The sequence below is a fragment of the Glycine max genome, chromosome 8 (genome assembly GCF_000004515.6).
Source record: "Glycine max cultivar Williams 82 chromosome 8, Glycine_max_v4.0, whole genome shotgun sequence".
In the NCBI taxonomy this organism is placed as follows: Eukaryota; Viridiplantae; Streptophyta; class Magnoliopsida; order Fabales; family Fabaceae; genus Glycine; species Glycine max.
In genome coordinates, this window is record NC_038244.2 from 24,538,101 (window position 1) to 24,549,541 (window position 11,441).

An 11,441-nucleotide genomic window follows, 5' to 3' on the forward strand; every position below is an offset into this window, starting at 1 on the left:
GTGTTAGCTTTGCTAATTTTTGGGGTCGTCCTCTTTCCAAACGTGGATGGTTTGGTGGACCTAGCAGCAATCGACGCTTTCCTTGCATACCACCATAGCAAGGAAAGTCCGGTGGTAGCTGTCTTGGCAGATCTATTTGACACATTTGACCGAAGGTGCGAAAAGAGTGGCACACGGATCATCTGTTGCTTGCCCGCCCTCTGTGTTTGGTTGGTTTCGCACTTGTTCCAAGAAGACACTAGGCATCCATGTCCGCTCCTGAGCCATCGCTCGTGTACTGAAAAGAGGAGAATAGATTGGGACCAGCTTTTGGCTGGGATAGGAGGTAGAACAATCAGTTGGTTCCCCCGATGGAAGGAAGGAAAAGAAGGAGTCCTTTTCTCATGTGGAGGATACCCAAACATTTCGCTGGTAGGAACGAGGGGTTGTATTAACTACAATCCCGTGCTCGCTATAAGACAACTAGGGTACCCCATGAGGGGAGCACCGACGGAAGAAAGCATGTCTCATTTGCTTGTAAGGGATTTCGGCGCACAAAATTTCAAGGCTATACAAAGAATCCATAAGGCATGGGAAACCCCCCGTTAAGTAAAGATCAAGAGCTTAGGGGCATTCGTAATGGCATCATTGGTGGGTACCACGAATGGCTGAAAGTTCATATACGAGGTTTAGATTGGCTCGCCAAGTTAAAAGTCGTCAGCGAAGAGGGTTTTGAAGCACCGGAAGAGGACGAAGAAGTCCAAGCTCTCAAAAGCGAGTTAGGAAAGGCGAAACTTGCCAAGGAGAAGTTCAAGTTGGCCGCTACACACATTCGGAAGGAGTGTGTCGGGTTACGGGAAGAGAATGCAATTACCGCAAGAGCCCTTGAACAAGAGACCAAGAGGGCTAACAAGGAAGAGTATGGCCGGAATAAATTTCGCGGAGCTCTATGGGGTAGCAATAGTGAAATCAAGCTGCGAAGGGAAGAGAGGGACCAGTCGCGAGCACATAGCATGGTTCTGAAAGAGGAGTTAGTTGCTTGTTCAAGGTCCAAAAGAAGCTTGTCTCAGCGTTTATGCGAGACGGAGACCAACATGCTAGCTATCATCGCCAAGTACCAAGAAGAGTTAGGTCTAGCCACGGCCCACGAGCATAGAATCGCGGATGAGTATGCTCAAGTATACACGGAAAAAGAGGCTAGAGGAAGGGTGATCGACTCTTTACACTAAGAGGCAACCATGTTGATGGATCGGTTTGCTCTTACCTTGAACGGGAGTCAAGAACTTCCCCGCTTGTTAGCCAAGGCCAAGGCAATGGCAGACACCTACTCCGCCCCCGAAGAGATTCATGGGCTTCTCGGCTATTGTTAGCATATGATAGACTTAATGGCCCACATAATTAGAAATCGTTAGGAAACTTGTATGGTCTCTCAGACCTTGACTAGATACGACTTTCTTTTTGAAATAAAATGAGTTGGTCCCATGTTTGTACTCCAAAAAGCTTGTGCAAATCAAATTACTCCTACATTTCATCTCTAGCATGCATTTTCTTTCTTTCTTTACCTGCTCCTCACGTTTGGTTTTTTAGGGAAAAACACCATAACTAAACGCGCCACAAGGCATCCCTATCGCACCAGATCCAAATCTAGAACGATGGGTGATCAAGAGGAGACACAGGAACAGATGAAAGCTGACATGTCGGCTCTGAAAGAACAAATGGCCTCCATGATGGAGGCCATGTTAAGTATGAGGCAGCTCATGGAGAAGAACGCGGCCACCGCTGCCGCTTGATGTGCCATCATTTTCTTCTATTTTCTAAACCCTTTTTGCACCATTTTAATTATTGATTGGTCTTAATTGTCAATTAATTAGGCAGTTTTATTATTTGGGCTCAATTAGCTAATTTGATGTTTTTAATCTAATTTCAGGAATTAATGAAACATTGGGCTTAATCCGGATTTTGGTTGTGGACTTGAAGAGGGCAAATAAAGCAGCGCTTACCTTAGTTAATTTCTAATTAGGAAATTTCACAATTTTATTTTATGTTGTTCAGTGTTTATTTCGTTTTGGGCCAGAGTATTGTAATAGGGCCCAGTGACTTTGAGTGACTCTTTTTAAATAGCTGCCTTGGGATTCGTGCAGGGCATTCTATTCTGTTATGCTATTCATTATTCAGAGCTTTGTTTTAGGGTTTTCGTTTTTCTGTTTTGACGTTTCTGAGTTCGTAATGCAATTTTACGTTTTCTGCTTCTAATTACAATTTCGTTCTTGCTTCTTCTTCTACTCTCATTTACGTTTCTGTTCCATTTTACATTTCTGTTCGTTTACGTTTCCGTTCATTTACGTTTCCATTCATTTACGTTTTTGCTTCATGTTTCAATTGTGTTTTCTGTTTGAATCCATGGAAGGCTAGATTTTCTGGTGTTGTTTCCTTTTGAGGACGAAGCCCAACTCTATTTGAGGTTTCGCTTGTAATGTGGTTTCCTGGCAGTTCTCCCTTCACCAGTATCCCAAATTCGTGAATATTAATCAGTGCACGCTTCGGGTTCGATGAATTGCCTCTGAGCCTAACTTGCGTTCATGCTTAATGGACGAAGGGCTAACTGGTGTATGTGGTGCCTAATCACGTATTGAAAACCCTAAGTTGATTTTCGCTTAGTAAATTGAAATAGGGTTGGATTAAGTGGTTGACTGTTAGGGACGAATTCTCCAACCCAGGATAAGAGAATGGCTTCTGAATCAGAGGAAACAACCCGTTTTTAATATTAGTAGTTTTGTATTTCAGTTTACTTGTTCTGCTCTTTAATCACAAAACAAACAAACCCCCCCCCCCAATCGTTACTGTTACTGCAAGTATATTATGAACATTTGGTTTGTCACTGCTCGTTGGGAAACGACCTAGGATCACTTCCTAGTTACTGCATTTTCATGTTTATTTGATTCGGGTACGGCCTCGATCAAATTTGGCGCCGTTGCCGGGGAGCAGTGTCCAAAGGTTCATAATAGCTAGCTAGTGTTGTGTGTTTAATCCTTTCGTGTTTTATGTTTAATTGTTAGTATTATGTTAGTATGTGTGTTAGTGTTGTTTAGTGTCCTGGTATTTTGTTTAATGTGTGTTCTGTTTCAGTTTTTCCATTAAGCGTTTCCCCTGTTTCAATCTTAGGTGTTTTTCTGTGAAGATTGTGCTTGAAAACAGAGTAGTAGTAGAAATCAGCTTGCGGAAAAACAGAGTAGTAGTAGAAATCAATTAGAGACGGATTTTAGCGACCACCCATGCTGAATTATTTGAGATTTTTTGTTTTAGTAGCTAGGGTTGTTATTTTTGGCTGAATTTTTTTGTGGTAACTTCTTTTAATCCATATTGTGTGGGAAAAATAGCTAGAGCCTTTAGTTTGGTCAGATTTGAAAGTTCCAAAAAACTAGCAAATTTTGTGTTTGTCAAAACTTCAAACGGCCATAACTTTTGCTCCGGTTATCAGAATCGCAATTATTATATATGCATTTGGGGTAGAAAAAAAATTCCTACGCCGTGACAGAGGCCATGGGCTGGCTGAGGTCTCCATCGTCCAAAAAAAGTGATTCTGTCAAAAGTTTTTTATTTTTCAAGTTTTATTCACTTATTTTTCTTAACCTACCATTTTTAGCTTTCATAGTTAGACTTTGAATTTTTGTCTGAAATTTTTTGTGCTATCTTCTCATCATTTTATAGGGTTGCTCACAAAATTTCAAGTCATTTGGATATCATTTGAGGGTAGCTGTAGTTCAAACCTACACCTTTATTTACATGACAAGGCAACTAGTTGTGTGCATGCTGAATATAGTGTATGACTAGAGGCAATCCATCTGACTTACAACCCTTTGATCCTGAGATAGATAGTACATTTCATAGATTAGTTAGGCATCATTTTATACCTTTTGATCGTTCTGAGCATTCCATAACTGGTGAATCTGTGCATTCTGTTATTGGTGATTTTGAACATCCTGATCTTGAGCATTATAATTTTGAGCATTCTGATTCTGAGCATTCTGATTTTGCACATTCTGAGAACATGGCACAACCTCCACCTCATGAGAGGACTTTAAGGGAAATGGCTGCACCTGATTTCACCTACGAAAGCTTGTGCATCCAATACCCTGATGAGGATGTCCCATATGTTCTTAAAACTGGACTAATTCATTTGCTTCCAAAGTTTCATGGCCTTGCAGGTGAAGACCCGCACAAACATTTGAAGGAATTTCATATTGTCTGCTCCACCATGAAACCCCCAGATGTCCAAGAGGATCACATATTTCTAAAGGCTTTTCCTCATTCATTAGAGGGAGTGGCAAAGGACTGGTTGTATTACCTTGCTCCAAGGTCCATCACGAGCTGGGATGACCTTAAGAGAGTATTCTTAGAAAAATTTTTCCCTGCTTCCAGGACCACAGCCATCAGGAAAGATATCTCAGGTATTAGACAGCTCAGTGGAGAGAGCCTGTATGAGTACTGGGAGCGATTTAAGAAACTATGTGCCAGTTGCCCTCACCATCAGATTTCAGAACAGCTTCTTCTCCAATATTTTTATGAAGGACTCAGTAATATGGAGAGAAGTATGATAGATGCTGCCAGTGGTGGAGCCCTTGGAGACATGACTCCTGCTGAAGCCAGAAATTTAATTGAGAAGATGGCCTCCAACTCCCAGCAGTTTAGCGCCAAAAATGATGCCATAGTCATTAGAGGAGTGCATGAGGTAGCTACAAACCCATCTGCATCATCTGAAACTAAGAAGCTTGAAGGCAAACTGGATGCATTGGTTAACTTGGTAACCCAGCTGGCCTTGAATCAGAAATTTGTACCTGTCGCAAGGGTTTGTGGTTTGTGCTCCTCTGCTGACCACCATACAGACCTTTGCCCTTCCATGCAGCAACCTGGAGCAATTGAACAGCCTGAAGCTTATGCTGCAAATATTTACAATAGACCTCCTCAACCTCAGCAGCAAAATCAACCACAGCAGAACAATTATGACCTTTCCAGCAACAGATACAACCCTGGATGGAGGAATCACCCTAACCTCAGATGGTCCAGCCCTCAGCAACAACAACAGCAGCCTGCTCCTTCCTTCCAAAATGCTGCTGGCCCAAGCAGACCATACATTCCTCCACCAATCCAACAACAGCAACAACCCTAGAAACAGCCAACAGTTGAGGCCCCTCCACAACCTTCCCTCGAAGAACTTGTGAGGCAAATGACTATGCAGAACATGCAGTTTCAGCAAGAGACCAGAGCCTCCATTCAGAGCTTAACCAATTAGATGGGACAATTGGCTACCCAATTGAATCAACAACAGTCCCAGAATTCTGACAAGCTGCCTTCTCAAGCTGTCCAAAATCCCAAAAATGTCAGTGCCATTTCATTGAGGTCGGGAAAGCAATGTCAAGGACCTCAACCCGTAGCACCTTCCTCATCTGCAAATGAACCTGCCAAACTTCACTCTATTCCAGAAAAAGGTGATGACAAAAATTTACCTAACAATTTCTGTGCAAGTGAATCTTCTTCCACAGGTAATTCTGATTTGCAGAAGCAGCACATTCCCCCTCTTCCATTCCCTCCAAGAGCAGTTTCCAACAAAAAAATGGAAGAGGCAGAGAAAGAGATCTTGGAAACGTTTAGAAAGGTAGAGGTAAACATACCTCTGTTGGATGCAATAAAGCAAATTCCAAGATATGCCAAATTCTTGAAGGAGCTATGCACTAATAAGCGGAAGCTTAAAGGAAGTGAACGGATTAGCATGGGCAGAAATGTCTCCGCATTGATTGGTAAATCTGTTCCTCAAATTCCTGAAAAATGCAAAGATCCAGGTACATTCAGCATACCTTGTATCATAGGGAATAGTAAGTTTGACAATGCCATGCTAGATTTAGGAGCTTCTATTAGTGTTATGCCTCTGTCTATTTTTATTTCTCTATCTCTAGGTCCCTTGCAATCAACTGATGTGGTAATTCATTTAGCTAACAGAAGTGTTGCCTATCCTGTTGGTTTCATAGAAGATGTCTTAGTTAGAGTTGGTGAACTGATTTTCCCTGTTGATTTTTATATCTTGAATATGGAAGATGGATTTTCTCAAGGATCAGTTCCCATCATTCTAGGCAGACCCTTTATGAAAACTGCTAGAACTAAGATAGATGTTTATGCAGGCACACTGTCCATGGAGTTTGGTGATATAACTGTTCATTTTAATATTCTGGATGCTATGAAATACCCATCTGAAGATCTTTCTGTATTTCGTGCTGAAATAATTGACCATGTTGTTGATGAATACATGACTGATCTTTATTCTAATCTGCATGCCTCTCACTCTTCATGCATTGAGTCTGAAATTGTACTTGATCATATGTCTGAATTTGATGCTGAGAGTGAATCTGAGAGTGATATTGATTGCATGCCTGGTGGTGGTGTTTTACCTCTTGAGATTGATTTTATAGAGTCAGATAGGACTAACCATGTTTCAGGAAGTACACATACCTCTGACTTTCTTTATGAGGTAAAGGCTGAGAAACCATCTCCTTCTACCACTGTCCAGCCGACCACACCAGAATTGAAGCCTCTGCCATCAAATTTAAAATACGCTTACTTGGATGATAGCAAGAGTTTTCCAGTGATTATATCTGCCTCCCTTGCTGATGAGCAAGAGGAGAAGTTGTTGTCAGTTCTCAAGAAGCATAAGAAGGCTATAGGCTGGACCCTGGCGGACATTCCTGGTATTAGCCCATCCACATGTATGCATCGAATAAATTTAGAAGATGGAGTTAAACCAGTAAGACAGCCACAGAGAAGACTCAACCCGGTGATTCTTGATGTAGTGAAGAAGGAGATAACCAAGCTTTTGCAAGCTGGAATCATTTATCCTTTCTCCGACAGCCAATGGGTGAGTCCCGTCCAGGTAGTCCCGAAAAAGACTGGCCTCACAGTGATCAGAAATGAGAAGGAGGAGCTGATTCCTACTCGGGTGCAGAACAGTTGGAGAGTCTGCATTGACTATAGGAGGCTGAACCAGGTTACCAAAAAGGACCATTTTCCCCTGCCATTCATTGACCATATGCTTGAACGCCTGGCAGGTAAATCCCACTACTGTTTCCTTGATGGTTTTTCTGGTTATATGCAAATTACTATTGTTCCTGAGGATCAGGAAAAGACCACATTCACCTGCCCCTTCGGCACTTTTGCTTATAGGAGTGTCGCAACCTACCCTTCGGCGGGAGGGCGACGCGTGACTCGCGGGATGCGTGTTCCACGAAAGGAATACGCGCGGAGTCGCCACCAACGTTTATTTGAGGAAAACGTCGGAAAAACCGGAAAAGACGCGATCTACGAACTTTTTAGTGAAAGGTTCGGGAGTTGTATTTACGCACGGGGAAGGTATTAGCACCCCACACGTCCGTCCCAAGGGACGGCAGCCTTTAATTGAATGTGCAAACATGACTTTGATTTTTACGTTCCCTTTTATGTCCTTATATCCTTTATACCCTTTTTATATTTTTCTCTTTTTTGTGGTCGACAAGGGGTGTTTCCCTTTGCTCCTACGTATTCCTCAATTTGGGATGAGAAAATCAGACCTACGTAGTTCTTTTGGAACAAAGTGTTTGGTTAAGTTTGTTTTTGTCTTTTTTGCAAAATATGTTTTTATTTGAACAAAAGGTCATTTAAGGTGTTGGACCATTAAACGGTCTTTTGATTTTGAAAGGTGAGAAACGTTAAGGCGTTGGACCATTAACGATCTCTTGTTTTTGAAAGGAGAGAAACGTTAAGGCATTGGACCATTAACGATCTCTTGGGGTGGTCGACAAAAGCGGGGCTTTTGCTCCTACGTATCCTCAATGAGGAACTCAGACCTACGTAGTTCTTTCTTATCAAGTGATTCTTTTTTACTTTAAGAGGTGATCATTTTAAGGCGTTGGACCTTAAAAATGATCCATTTTACTTAGTGAGAAATTGAAATGACGAACTTCAAAAGCCTATTTTTGTGGACGAGCTTGACTAGGCGAGTTGATTTTAGCCTTAGTTTCACTTTAGTTATTAATCAATTCGATTAAGAATGAGAAATCCCAAAGAGAAAACGTCCGATTGATTCTCCGCTTTATTTTACTAAAAGATGTTTTTTTGATTATTTATATTATTTTTAACCTCTTTTTGATTTCCAACGTGGTTACGGCATGACCAAACGGTCGGAATTTATTTTAACCGAAGTTAACGGATAATATAATTCAAACGTTCGGTGGAAATTTATTTTATTTTTAAGTTAAGCGAGAAACGACTTAAGTAAAATGGCTTAAGCACGTCAACAGGGGGTATAAAAAGTAAACAAAACGAGAATAAAAATGCACGAAACACAATGTGGACCGCTACGGGTACATAGAATGAATCGAAAAGCTTGGTTCGAGGTACTTACCCGTTGAAGATCGAAGAACGATGAAGAACGAATGAAGAACGTCGAAGAACGGTTCAAACCTTTGCGAGATTCCTCACGGAAAACGTTACGGAAACGTTTCGGAAGCGCCTCGGCTTAGATTTTCTTCACGGAAACAATTTTTCCAAGCAAATTCGAAAGAGAGAGAAGTGCCTAAGGGGCTGGATCCCTTCCTTCTTCATTTCCTCCCCTATTTATAGCAAAATAGGGGAGGTGGTTGCCGCCCAGCTCGCCCAGGCGAGCTCAGCTCGCCCAGGCGAGCAGGGTTGCTTCCTCCAGAAGCAACCGCCTTCTGGAGGAATCTTCTGGAGGGCCCAAATGGGCCTGGGTGCTATTTGCACCCCCATTTTTACTAAGTACACCCCCCTCTGCTGTTTTTTGGTAATTCTTTTTTCGTAAAGTTACGGAAACTTACGAATTTCGTAACGATACTTGTTTTCTTTCCGTAATGTTACGGAACCTTGCGGATTACATAATCATCCCCTTTTTGACTTACGGAATGTTACGGAACCTCACTTAATTATGCAACGATGCTTCCATTTGATTTCCGATGTGTCACGGAAACTTACGGATTGTGCATCAACATCTTTTTGGTTTTTCGGCATGTCCTGGAATTTCATAAATTGCCTAATGATGGGTGCCAAGCACCTCACAAGGACCAAAGAATGGTCGCATGTCATCAAGCAAAGGTCCCCGGACGAAATTAGGGTATGACAAGGAGGATGCCTTTCGGCCTGTGCAATGCCCCTGGTACCTTCCAACGGTGCATGATTAGTATTTTCAGTGATTTTTTAGAAAATTGCATAGAGGTGTTTATGGATGATTTCACTGTATATGGATCCTCTTTTGATGGTTGTTTGAATAGTTTGGAAAAAGTTTTGAATAGATGCATTGAAACTAACCTTGTTCTAAATTTTGAAAAATGTCATTTTATGGTTGAGCAAGGTATAGTTTTAGGCCACATTATTTCCAATAAGGGTATTGAAGTAGATCCTGCAAAAATTTCTGTTATTTCACAATTGCCTTACCCCTCTTGTGTGCGAGAGGTGCGATCTTTTCTTGGTCATGCAGGATTCTACAGGTGCTTTATAAGGGATTTTAGCAAAGTAGCCCTTCCACTGTCCAACTTGTTGCAAAAGGAGGTGGAGTTTGACTTTAATGACAGATGCAAAGAGGCTTTTGATTGCCTCAAAAGAGCGTTGACTACCACCCCCATCATCCAGGCACCCGATTGGACAGCCCCTTTTGAGCTTATGTGTGATGCATCAAATTATGCATTGGGGGCTGTCCTTGCTCAGAAAATTGATAAATTGCCCAGGGTGATATATTATGCTTCTAGGACTTTAGATGCTGCCCAAGCAAATTATACTACTACTGAGAAAGAGCTTCTAGCCATAGTTTTTGCTCTTGAAAAATTTCGATCTTATTTGCTTGGTACTCGCATTATTGTTTATATTGACCATCCAGCTCTAAAGTACTTGTTGAAGAAGGCTGATTTTAAGCCTAGGTTGATCCGATGGATGCTCTGGCTCCAAGAGTTTGACTTGGAGATCCGTGATAGGAGCGGAGCACAAAATCTAGTTGTTGATCATTTGAGTCAGATCGAACGTGTCTCTGATGCAGATTCACCTATTCGGGATGATTTCCCGGATGATCATTTGTATATATTGTATAGTATTTATGACTCTCTTTCTACTCCCTGGTTTGCTAACATTGTCAATTATTTAGTTGCCTCTGTTTTTCCTCCCTTAGCATCTAAGGCCCAAAAAGATAAGATTAAAAGTGATGCTAAGCATTTTATTTGGGATGACCCCTACTTGTGGAAATTGTGCAGTGATCAGGTCATTAGACGGTGCATTCCAGATCATGAGACTGACTCAGTCCTGCAGTTCTGTCATTCTTCCGCACCGGGAGGTCATCTGGGTGTTCAAAGGACAGCTCGCTAAGTGCTTGATTGTGGTTTTTATTGGCCCACCATCTTTAAAGATGCGTGGAAGATCTGCAGCACTTGTGAGCAGTGTTAGAGAGCAGGAAATACACTTACATGGCGACAACAAATGCCTCAGCAACCTATGCTATTATGTGAGGTGTTTGATGTCTGGGGTATATATTTCATGGGTCCTTTTCCTGTCTCTTTTGGTTATGTTTACATTCTCCTTGCAGTTGACTATGTTTCAAAATGGGTGGAAGCCAAGCCCACTAGAACTAATGATGCTAAAGTTGTCGCAGACTTTGTCAGGTCTAATCTGTTTTGCAGGTTTGGAGTACCTAAAGCAATTGTTAGTGATCAAGGAACCCATTTTTGCAACAGGACAATACATGCCCTGCTTAAAAAGTACGGGGTGGTACACAGGGTATCCACACCATACCACCCCCAGACTAATGGACAGGCAGAAATTTCTAACAGGGAAATCAAGAGAATTCTAGAGAAGATTGTGCAGCCAAGCAGGAAAGATTGGAGTACCAGGCTTGATGATGCTCTCTGGGCACATCGGACTGCCTACAAAGCACCCATAGGAATGTCTCCTTATCGGGTTGTCTTTGGAAAGGCATGTCATCTTTCAGTGGAAATTGAGCACAAAGCATACTGGGCAGTGAAGACTTGCAACTTCTCTATGGATCAAGCTGGCGAGGAAAGGAAGTTGCAACTGAGTGAGTTAGATGAAATCCGCCTAGACACCTACGAGAATGCCAAGTTCTACAAAGAAAAGACCAAGAAGTTCCATGATAGCATGATAGTTAAAAAAGACTTTGTGGTTGGGCAAAAAGTGTTATTGTATAATTCTAGGCTTTGACTCATGAGTGGTAAGTTGAGGTCTAAGTGGATTGGTCCTTTTGTTGTTACTAATGTTTTTCCTTATGGTACAGTTGAGATCAAAAGCGACTCCACAAACAAGAGCTTCAAGGTCAACGGACATCGACTTAAGCCATTCCTCACGAACCCTTCTTTAGTGGACGTAGTGGTGGAAGAGACTTCCTTACTCCACCCTACTCTTCCTCCACCATGACTTAGGGAGTT

General features: G+C 41.9%; 1 non-coding gene and 1 pseudogene across 1 annotated transcript; one reads left to right on the forward strand and one right to left on the reverse strand.

Moving 5' to 3' along the window:
* Positions 1–4,141: 4,141 nt before the first annotated feature.
* On the forward strand, positions 4,142–6,268 carry LOC113002323 (uncharacterized; annotated as a pseudogene).
* LOC113002509 (small nucleolar RNA R71) lies at positions 4,406–4,512 on the reverse strand. Its single transcript, XR_003268063.1, has one exon. It is a non-coding gene; the product is annotated as a small nucleolar RNA R71 (small nucleolar RNA).
* Positions 6,269–11,441: the final 5,173 nt, after the last annotated feature.